Here is a 12,046-nt window from a genome sequence, read left to right as displayed (position 1 = left end):
GGTGAGGGGGGGGACAGGTAATATTCTCTTCTCCCTTAATAAATACGAACTTCACTTCTATGGGGAGTTTATAACACAGACGTTTCTAGTGACAAGTCTGAAGTAAATGTGGTGCCTGTTCTCTGGAAACATAACTGAATCATGGGGTTTTCTGTGTGTGCGTATTCACTACTGTAGTTTTTGTGTAACCCCTTTTGAATCTTAACACATGCTCACTTGCTCATTCTTACTGCATCTCTCATTCTTGCCTTTTCTGTCACAGTGGCTGTCATGAACTGCAGCAAACTGGCAACAGTTTTCTCCTACAGCTAGGAGAAGAGCATTCTTCTGAATACAAATTATTTTAGACTGGAATATGAACTGGATAATTGTTTATTTCAGAGCATAGAACACTATTGAAAACAAGTAGATCCTTAGTGTATAATAGAAAATTTACAGTCTGTTTTAGGGGGGAAAAAAACAGTGCAAGTAATCTTAAAGTACCTGACCAGGTAGGTTACAAGTCGTTTTCCTCAAGGGAAAGATTCTTAATACATGGATAAAATGAAACTTTGCAGAGACAATGCTAAGCCTCAGAAATACATGCAAACCATTTTTTACTTATCTGGCAAAAACTGGTACCTGTGTGTAACTTCATTTATGTTAATGCTGCTGTTAAACTTGGCACAGGTGAGTAAATCTGTGACTAAGCGTAACTCTTTAGAAAACCCTGAATTAATATCTGTGGATAGGAAAAAATGTCTGAATTTTTTTAACACTAATTTGGGTTATTCAAGAAGAGATTACATTGGGGAAAAAAAAAATCTAATTTACACATACAATTAATTTGTAACTTGCAAATTATAAAGACAGATACAATTTTTTTACAGAGCTGTAATTATAAAGAAACTTTTGACTTTACGAACTTTACAACATCCTATGTTAATAAGTCTTGCTGGCACACTTATTGAGGATAAAGAACTCAGGATGAAAATTCCACTGGAGAAAGGTCAGGGAGGAACTGAAGATACCTCCTGAAGAAAATATCTCATTGAAGACTGTCTTCTTTCTTTGCAAGAAAGGACTAACAGAAATGAGGATTATTTAATACTTTGTCAAAAAGGTGGATTTGGTGGGGGAATTCATCTTTGCATCTCTATTAGAAAAATATATTTGGAAGATTTCTTCAGATTGAACCTGTGGATGTATGATTAGAAAAAAAAAAGGCACTGGGAAATAGTAGGAAGGACTAGAAAAAACCTTCTCTACAAGTGATATAACCTTCTTGACAGTCAGAAGGTTAGTAAAAGACACTGATCAAAGCAGAGGAGTCAGTATCTCAAAGAAGTTTGTCTCAGCAAGCGAGGAGTTTCTGATACTACAGACTCCTTCATAGTCACAAGCATGGCTTCAGTAGATGCTCTTCTAGACAAAGAAGCTGATGATGCAACTGGTAGGATTCTCTTTTATTTAATGTATTTGACTTGTAATACACTTCATACTTCTGGCTTGTTTTTTTTTTAATGGTGGCTTTCTAATTTTAACAGGCACCTGACACCAATTCAGTCCTTAAGGGAACAGTTGCAATTTAATGCTGGTCTACAAAGACTGAATTTGGTTTATGATGTCTGATCTTTCAGCTTAGAAAGAAATTTCAAGGGGAACATTCAAGGCATAAGGATTCTAATACCCACATTTTGACAGCATGTCCATGCAGTTTAAACTTCAAATTGATGTGCTTTCTTTAATTCATTTCAAGAAGAATGAGAATAGGTCATTTTAAAAGGAAGTTTGCTGTAAATCATCTTAATAAATTTCATTTCCCATTGCTAACATTCGTAAATCAGAAATAAGGTCACTCAGCAAAAGCTCCACCCTGAAATATGAAAGAAGTGGCTTTAGGGAAAATAGAGAAATACTTGTAGTTTTTCCTATCAGTGACTGCTAGTATCCTTATGCCTTTGCTGTTACCCACACCAAGAAAAACAATGCATCAAGAACAAGGTGAGGGAGCAGTTGTAAGTCTTTAACTAATGAAGATTAGTTTAAAGCTTGGTACATTAAAATGTAAGTTAATGCACACTTACATTGGAGATGTTGGGTACTCACTGATTGCAGGACTGGACCACTCTTAAGGCCAATGAATAAAGCTCTCTTAAGGGCTGTTGTCCCTCTTGTCCTTTTCCTTTTGACACTGTTTTCTTGGTCCACTGGGTTGCTTCTTCCTGGGCGTTTTTTGTACTGAGGTCCAAAGGTGCACTGACTACTCCTCCAGAAAACGTCTGTGACAGAAGGGAGCCTCTAGCAGGCAAGATAATAGCTCCACTAGTCTCATCCTGGCTCTTTTGTACCTTGTCTTGTTAGCTAACAAGAGGACTAGTGCCAAGCTTGTGAATAATTCTTGCTGCATGAAAGCAGAAAGATGTGCTCACACCCTTCTACCCCATCTCTGTTCTGTGGTAGATGTATCTACTTTCTCCTGGTTTCCCTTGTCCTTGGCCCAAATGTTTTGATAATAGAACTGTAGCTTTGAGTACTACTGAAGAAGGTGGAGAGGAAGTCTGACACTGATGAGGCCCCATGGTCCTAGAGAAGCAAGAGATACTTAACTTTAAGCATGAGTGAAATTAACTGTATGTTATCTACTTTTCCAAATGATATGGAGGTGAAAAAGGGAGAAGCTTGCATGCAAAATCTGCCACGTCTGCATTATGTCCAAACAGTTCAGTAAAGAAAGCTCTGAGTGCTCAAAAGAATAAGTTGAAGAGTAATCCCTGATCAAAGTCTGTTAAGATTAGTAAAGTCTCTAATGGAAGGACTAGGGAACATAGCTGCTTAATGCTATGCTGTCTTAAAATCTGGTATTTGTTAGATAGCATGACCACTGCAGAACTGGGGGTAAAAACTATTATAAAGAACTTTATTTTGGAAGTTTTCTAAATTGACCTTGTCTTTTATAAAATTATATACTCTGATCAGTGTAAGAACACTTTTGAAGAATGTTCCTCTGTGTGTTTTCTAGAGTATGAATTTTCTATTTAAGATGGGAACCAGCTTTTGATAATCTGATGGGAAATCTCACCAGCCTTATCAGAATATGATTGTTCTTGATGATGTTTTCTCCTTAGTTTTTAAGACAAGCTTTAATAGAGTATCTAATGCTATCATTTCATCTAATAAATGAAACGCCTGTTGTGAATTCAAACTAATGGAATTATTGGTTTTGTTGCAGGTATCCTTGGACTTATTTTTGTGTCCTGAGAGAAAATGGGTAGCCTGACAAGTATTTGACTCAAGAGATAACTTACAGAAGATCAAGTTGTAGCACAAATTCAGGGTTCTGATGAAAACTGAGATGCTGATGGCATTATTTGAGACATGAATAACTTCAGGTATTAAAAAATGGTAAGCAGATTGGGAGGGGAAAAAATGTCTAGAGGAGATGCTAAACCCTGGCAATTGTTGAACAGAATGAAGTTTAAAAATACAGTTTAAATAAAGCTGTTCCTCAGACTGGTTTGGATGGATAATTTACTGAATCAAGGGTTTTCCAGAAACCTGCTTAAATGGCACCATCCTGTCAGTGACCAAAGATAGAGATGAATATTTCAAGTAATTAATATTCCATTCTTACTAATATATCTTTCAAAGCCTGCCATGTATGCCGTCTGCATTTGTAAGTTTTTCATGGCAGTGCTTCTTCTAGTTTGCTGCTTCCAGTGCTTACTTATGTGCTATACTGTTTGCTGGCCATTTTTAGTTGTTTTTGAAGGGGTTTTCTCTCTTCATTAAGATGGCTTTTCATCTTTAATCTCTTCATTAGCTGTTTTTATCTCTCTACTCTTATTCCTTTTTTATTTCTTTTTCTATTAGTTGCTTTCCTAACCTGTTACAGACATTTCAAGTGTTTCTAGCCAAAGCCATAAGCAGCAAGTCTAGTTTGTTGACCGTAGTGCTACTGATGATGGACTTCCAATGCTAATAGGATGATGTCCAACCTGTTTGTGTAATAGGTTGGTAGGAGGATAACAATTGCTGTAGCAGTGCTATGCATTACAGTCTAATTCTGCAACCTGAGTAAAAATCTCGGCACCCTGGCTGTTGATAGTTTTTCTTCTCATAATAGTGAGCTGCCTCAAATTCCACATTAACTTTGCACTCCTGAGTAATGATCCCCAAATTCTGTTTCAGGAGGATGAATGTTGCTAAGAATTCTTCAGGATAAGAGAACACAACTTTATGAATGCTTGCTTATTTGATGGAAAAAAAATTAATGTATAGCTAAAAATGCTTGAGACAGTAATACTGCTACTTGAAGTTCTTTTTCAAAATCTTCTGAAGTCACAGAGGCAGTATTACAGCTGAGCAGGACAAGTAAGGTTCCTCCCTTACTATAGGTTCTTATTATCCTCTTTCCTCCATTAGTTTTAAGGATGGATATGACATACCACACCAATACATGCCTTAAAGCTTTGAATTAATATGGTAAGCATGCTGCACACTTCTTAACCTATTCTACAAGTTGATCCAAAACTGAGGTGTAATCAGCAAGTCTGTTTATAACTCTATGAAACTGTGACTTCTGTTGTTTCTAAATGGTTCTGTAGTAATAAATGAGCAATAAATGTACAAAGCTTCATGTTCTATAGATTTTTTTTTAAAAAACCACATTCATTACCATTAAAGCGAAGGCAAACTTTCCTTGAAGAAACACCTTGCACCAGAAGTAAAATATTCCAGACTCATTCTTCTTACTTTATAAATGACCTAGCAAAGTACCAAGCCATGCAGTAATCTAATTATAGAAGAATACTTATTACCTTATGGACTTTGTGCTAGTTGGGCAGGATATGTAACTATTCCATTTAGTTTAGTGGAAATACCATTCTACACGATCTACTTATGTTTCAGCAAAAACATACAAGCAAAATATAAGTTCTAGTTATCACACTGAGTTTGCTTTTTTTGAGGTGCAGATGCAAGGTTAACGAAACTAACTGCTTCTCAGTTAGCCCCTGTGCTGGCAAAGGTCAGTTCTTCTCTTGTTGGATTGATAATGTGTGAGATCAGTAACATTGCTTTTGTTAGTAGCCCACTCCTGCTGAACCTGAGTATCAGTTTAGTGTTTCAGTGCAACAGTTAGTACTATCATGTTATCTAGATGAGACAGCAGATTATGTAGCCACGGGCCAAAGTAATGAATGGGCATGAATACAGGAACCAGTTTTGAAAAGTGGTATCCAGTTACTCGATGGAGAAGTTCCATTAGCTGTGTCTTGAACACTTCTGGGGGGGAAAAGCACGGATGTTCTTCTTTTACTGAAAATTTGGGAGCTCTGTATTATGAAATACTGATGTCTACATAAATGTGAATGAACTGGTAACTTGTATTTTTATTTTATTTTCAGTGAAGAACTAATTGCCTATAAATAAAAAAAATCCTGTTTTTATTAACAGCTTATGTGTATTTCTCACCTTTGTGAGAAGGGTATTATGAATACCTAAATGTATTTTGTATAAATGTCTTATGCTTACTAAATATATTATGCATAGCATTGCTTAGCATCTCTCTATTCTTTTAATAAAGAGGGAGAATTAAACATCTTACCTTGGCTCTTGTTTGGGCTTTCTAACCCAAGTCAAATATCAAACTCTCTTAGTCCTCTGGCAAAATAACCTCTTCTCTTCCATGAGAGAGCACTGCCTGAGGAATGTGCCTCATCTCTAGAATATACCTTCCCTAACAGCAAAATCCTGCTTGTACTGTTATCAATTAGCAAACCTCTTACCAAGGTCAGTGCTAGTCTCCTCTCACTTCTTTAGCTGCAACACTTGCCCAAGGGAAATTAGGCTGCTATACTTTAACACTTAAACCTAAAGAGCTGGAAGCACTTTAACACAAGAGATCTTTAACATAACTTTCCTTCCTATAGCTAACTTCAGACCAAAATCCAAAGACCTAGTCTATGTTTACTTCTGTCTTTCTCTGTGGTAAGCTGAATACCTTTTAAAGTTCTGCTGTTACTCTGGATGCTATGCTACCTTTAGCCAAGTTCTCTCAGAGATATTCATTAAATGTTTTAAGAACTATGGAGTCAGAACAAGACTATTGGTTCACCAAAATTCCTTGAAAAAAAGTTGATTACAGATCAGGGTCACAGTGTTTAAGTGCCTGATCTGTATGTATTGAGGTGGGTGCATGATGTAAACCAGTTTACATCACATAACCAGAAGTTACAAAGAATTGTACCAGAAGTACAATGTAAACTGTACTTCAAGAACACACGTAGGAATTAAACAAAAGACCATCTGATACCACAATACTGTCCATTCTATTTTTTTCCAACAAATGGATTTTTATTTTACTGAGATCAAGGACAGTTTGCATATACTACAGTTGCCTGATCAGATCACATCATTTTATCCTTGATACTATCTCTGTCCTCCAATTTCTAGGTATGGTTCTTTAACACATTAATTAAGCAGAATAAATTTCAATTTTTTTTTTTTGCTGTAGTCTCATTGTTGGTGGTTCTGTTGCCAGTTACATCATCATATACATTTATAATAATCCTTTGGAAAAGTATTTGTATGACTATCTCTTACCATTATCTTCTCAGCTCTCTTGATTATTTTTTTTTCTTGTCTAAGGAACCCTACTGTTGAGAGCCTCTGTGGTGAATCATAAACACATCTTATTCTCTCTTCCTGATGCTTTAGCATGTTTCAGCAGCCGTTACTAAGAATTTTATTGGCATTGGCTTTGTCTTCTATTGGGGATACACATAACTACTTTTATGTTAAAGCATATATAAATCCTATGGATTTTTACCATGCTGCACAAGGTACTTGTATCAAAGATTATTTCATTTTGTGGTATACCTCAGCTTCATAAATGTACATAAATAGATGCATCTACATAGAAACATTTCCTTTAATTATTTGTGCAATTTTACAGAAACTACCTTTTCATTCCCCCCGCCTTTTTTTCTGCTGTAGCATCCACTGGTGCATTATAACTCATATTTTGTTCTATTGCTTGTGAATATATACACTCTTTCTAGAAATAAGCATCTCTAGTATGTAGGAGAACAATACTAAGCATGTCTCATAGGAAAGAAGGACAACAGTGTTTTCATGACTTTCCTTCATCTAGACAGAGGTGGTGAGTATAAATGGTATAAATTAGAACAGCTTCAATATTTCTGTAACTCATGCTCACTGAAATGACTCCCACAGGTGTTTTTGTATTGGTGTGTCATCTGAACACAGCTGTCACTGGCAGGCTTATTCTGTCTATTCTCCATTAAAGCATTAAAGACTGTAGAGCTAGCAGTGGCCTCGCTCTGGTCGGGCACACCAGCTTTTCATCTCCTCTGCATACAGGTAAGTACTGAGAAGACAGCAGAACCAACTTACTTTCTTAAATACAAATTTGTCTTAATAGTTTTTGTTAGATACCTAAAGTAGAGCTCAAAATGCATTCAGATTTTCTTCCTCTTTCTTGTAGGAATGGTTTTCAAATGTAATTTTTAGCAAATAATTGGGCATTTATTTTACAGTTTATATTAGAAATCTGTCATTATCCTATCCCTGTTTTTTTCAGCTCTTTTCCTCATTCTTTTTTCTCTTGCCCATTCAGTATACCCCACTACTGGGAATTTCTGTGGTGCCTGATAAGATTGTCAGCTATGAACATTTTTGTTGATTGCTGGAAACTTGCCTCAATTCTCATAGTTTTTATGGCATAGTACTTGTCTTGTACATCAACACCCTCTTCCAACAGCATTTTGTGTCTGCCTAGCATACCCACTTTTGTCCAACTATTTTGGATGCTCCAAGGAATTTGTGCTGTTTCTGTTCATCCTATATTTAGACTTAGGAATACTAGCATTTCAAAAGTGAGTGCTTCTTTTGAAATTATTCCTTGTAATCTAGAAAAGATGATACAGTTGAGCAAAGCTTACACTTTCATCCTGTTAATACTGTTCACAATGAACATTATCTACCCCATAACCTGAAGATATGGCTAAATCTGACATGCATTTAAGTGCAGGGATGTGAATGCAAAAAAAGAAGCAAATAAACTAAGTCTAACTATCCCAGTAGAGACAGAATTTGAAGTCTTTTCGTTGGTGGTGTTTGTTTTGTACAGGAGTACCCCATTTGTCACAAAACAAACAAACAAACAAAAAAAAACGCATCATTGTAAGCTTTTCTAGTTGGTTTTCCCTTTACTTTCCTCAATCAATACAGTGACAGGACTTTGCTACCAGAATGCTATCTGGCATTAGTCTGCCTGAGCACATGCTTCTTGTGTAGAGATAACATCATAGGCTACCATCAAAACAGTGAATTGATTCTAAGATCTGCTTATATTCAGAGTTTCATATTATCTTCTGTACTCATGTCTATTTGGAAAGCTTTCTCGATCAGATTCAGGTTTCACAAAGAGTGGTCTCACCTGTTTCTGTGTTTTGTATTGCTTGTGACCATTGCTTGTGACAACTGGACAGAATGTTTGTTTACTTTACTCAAAAATATTAAGCTTCCTTGCCTTGCAAACAGATCCAAATCATGAATTTTCTCATGTCATTTTTTGGTCTACTTTCTTAAACAGATTTTCTAATGAAATAAATGGAATTTCCAAGAGTAACACTGGGCAGCAGCTCCACTGTATGTTTAATTCAAGCTTAAACCCATTCTGAAGATCCATTTATTAAGATTACATTAAGCATTTATTTTGTGGTAGCATTTCTGCATATTCATGTGACAAGTACAAATATAGTATGTGACCAACTATTTCTTGTAGAAACATTAAAAAATTAACAATTTTAGCATGCTGGAATGTTACTAGAAATAAAGAACTATCTAATGATAACTTTCAAATAATTACCTGTAAGTTAAGAGAGTAATATACCTTCTGTATTCACAAACTCTGATGTGCTACCAAGGTAGGAAAATCCAGATGACCCAACAAGTAAGGAACATAATATAACTGAAAAAATTAGATTAATACCAACTGTAGTAGGGCAACAGTTAGGCAGTAAGCCTAGATCCTAACTTCTTCTTACAGGTGTAGTTCTAGATTATTATTAGCAGTTAACAACCACTCTTTTTGCACCTGTGTCTATGTGATTAGTCAGGGCTGGAGTTTGTCCTAAAGGAGATGGTTCTGGGGATTAGGACCCCACATGCACCTAATGATTACAGCTGCAGTAATGGTGGTACTCACTGTGGATAGAAAGGGTATCACTGAACATTTTCTGTCATTTGAGGTGATTTTAGTCCACAGGGTGTCATTCAGCTAGCAGCCTCAAAATGGTGCAGTTCTCTCTCACTTTTTTATGTTTTCTTTTATTCTTCATGCTTCCTGGAAGAGAAATTGGACCTTTCAGAGCTCAGAACATTTTGGGCTGAGTTTTTTGCGGGCTTGATAAGAACCTTAATTTTGATCAGCAGCCAGATTTGTTTGCTCTGAGATTAATTTACTGGGTATAGTAATTATTCAACTTTTTAGCTCCAATTTGGAGTTCTTCCCAGCCACCATGCAGAACAGTACTGTTACTTCAGGGCTGCATCTTTAGAGGTGAATATGGATGATACCATGTCCTATCACAATCCTTGTCACAGGGAGGCTTTCCAGAAGGACTCATTCTTTTGTCCAAGATATCTTGATTCCACAAGGCTTCTCTTCCAGGGCTCCAGCCATTTTAGATCACAGTATTAGGGGGAATCTTCCTTGTCTGGAAGGATAATACAACATTTTGCCTCTCATAACTAAAACAATTAACTGCATGTTATGTAGCATACTCTAAAATACTGAATAATAAATGCCAGTGGGCATGGTTCATTTCGTCATTTAACCTTTGTTTATCCGGAGTTTTCAAGCAGCTCTTGGTTGTTTTTCCAGCTCTTCAACAGCAAATGGCAGCAAGCTCTCTGATGTTTTTATTTGTGCTCTTTCAGAAGATCAAACTTAAAAAATCTTCTGCTGATGTTCTGTTAAAAGGGTATCAGTTGCCCTTTTCCTATTGTCTTCCAGAACCATCTTCCCAATCCTCTGTAGACATCATTGATTCTGTATCTATCTTCATAGTTCAGAATCTTCTATCTGTGATCTTCTATCAATTTTTACAGTCCCTGGGCTTTTTTGCTACATCTGTTTTCACACCAAACACTAAGTCATTTTAAACTGGGAAACAATGACTTTAAAATTACAGCTTAGCACCCCATATTTATTCTGCCTCTGTATTAAATCCTTTCAGTTTAGAAATCATTGTGAAATAGTAAGAATGTTCAGCTATTTGCAGAATTTTTTTCTACATAGATAGATAAGCTTGACAGCATGTTAATTAATAAATAATAAGAATTTCTGAAAGGAAAAGTATCAATAACACAACTTTAGTCAAAATCAGAAGATAAAAATTTTATGGCAAGTAGAAAGAAAAATAAATTTGAACCGTCTTAAATAGACTATTGCTCTATAAGTTTATTTAAAAGATTTACTCTTCAGTATGCTTTGTTTCTTGCTTTCTCAAGTTCTTGTATGGATTATGGCCACTGAGAAATATCTGCTTGGAGCTAAGTTGTTTAAAACAGTACCTTATGCTTTGTTAGTTCTCCAGTCTGATTACTTATTTTAATGAATCAGCTTTGCCTTCAAGATTTCATAGTGTCCTGACACTATTCTGTGAGGAGGAGCTGTGGAAAATTGATTAATATGGCTCTTGAAATTAGTCTCAGTTAAATGGAGCAAATTTTGAACCTTAAACTCATAGACGTCTAAAATTCTCATTAGCTAGTTTTGTGAATCAATAAAAAAAAGGCAGAACATTAAGTTTCCTCTGACACCAGTGACTTATACAGCCACCTACAGTCTGGGTCTAAAATGTCTTCTTGCCTGATACACCGTAAATTCCTTTGAGCAGTAATAGTTCTGAAATTTATATATTTTAAAGGAGGATATGAATCATTACAAAAGTAATGATTCATTATGATGATTCCAAAATTATGCTTTGGAATGCCCCTAGCCCTTCAAAGAATTTCAGACACTGCACAATTAGGTTTATTTCAATGATAGATGCATCTGTGTAAAGCGTGCTTAGTTTAGCATATTTGGTCTTGGCAAAAAGGAAATCTTTCAGCTTCACTGGGTTTGTAGAATTGGGCAAGAAAAGGTCTTAAGAATTTTCCTTATTCTGGATTGTTGCTTCCACTAAGGACATCTCACCCCCCTACCCCTTCTTTTTTTTTTTTTAATCAATTCACATATTATTAATTATTCACATATATTATGGGAAGAAATCATATATATAATAGTCACAATGTGAGACTACCTGATGTGAGGGACACCTGTTATTTCTCTTAAATGACTTTCTAAAATAATACAGTTCCATCCTTTTATACATTGATAAATACATTCCCTAACTACAGTATAGAATATTAAGTTTCTCTGAACTCCAACTATTACATGTCATTTCTTTTATTCAGTAATATTCTAGAGTTGAGGCAGAAATGTGTGAATTTATCTTCTGAACATGGCAAATTGTGATTCTGTTTTCCATGTTTATAACCCATTACTTCAAACCCTGTGTCTGTATATAGACTTCGTTGTCTTGATTGTTGTATATATTTTGTATATATATCTGTCAGTATACGACTCAGTCTTGATCTTCCTGCATATTTTTAAAATCATTTTTGTTTAGATTATGAAATTCTTATGAAAATGTGCCTTGCATGTTGCAAGATTAATAATTAAAACACTTGAGTTTTTCTCCAAATAGTCTTCCTTATACATGACATTTTTTTTCAGAAAAGTTATTCAGGTAACATATGTCCAATACTCCTTGGAAGAGCTTGAAATAAAATGAACAGTGTAATTAGATGTTCTCTTGTGATCATGTACGAAGGTAATTTCCTACTTAAGTTTGCACAGCTGTTTTTGGATGAGGTGGCATATTGAAGATAAACACTAGAAAGTGTTGGGTTTATTTTTTTCTGGAATTGTTCCAAAACATATCATTTTGAGAAGCATCAACTAGATGGTAAAGCCAGTAGAGTTCTT

The 12,046-nt window shown here is 35.5% G+C and overlaps 1 protein-coding gene across 3 annotated transcripts in view; it reads left to right on the top strand.

Moving 5' to 3' along the window:
• Window positions 1-12,046, top strand: part of MTNR1A (melatonin receptor 1A) — a 49,886-nt gene that overhangs the window by 1,735 nt on the left and 36,105 nt on the right. The window contains exons 2-4 of one of the 3 annotated variants that reach the window (XR_002438749.1): window positions 870-1,432; window positions 3,212-3,384; window positions 4,171-5,573. The exons of 1 other annotated variant lie outside the window; for it this stretch is intronic. The gene's annotated coding sequence lies outside the window, so the exon portion shown is untranslated. Of the gene's footprint in view, window positions 1-869; window positions 1,433-3,211; window positions 3,385-4,170; window positions 5,574-12,046 lie in introns of those variants that run through there. One more of the 3 variants, XR_002438748.1, reaches the window with a different exon arrangement.

Source organism: Numida meleagris, chromosome 4 (genome assembly GCF_002078875.1).
Source record: "Numida meleagris isolate 19003 breed g44 Domestic line chromosome 4, NumMel1.0, whole genome shotgun sequence".
Taxonomy (NCBI): Eukaryota; Metazoa; Chordata; class Aves; order Galliformes; family Numididae; genus Numida; species Numida meleagris.
Note: the sequence above shows the minus strand (reverse complement) of the source record. Positions and strands in the feature narration are given on the sequence as shown.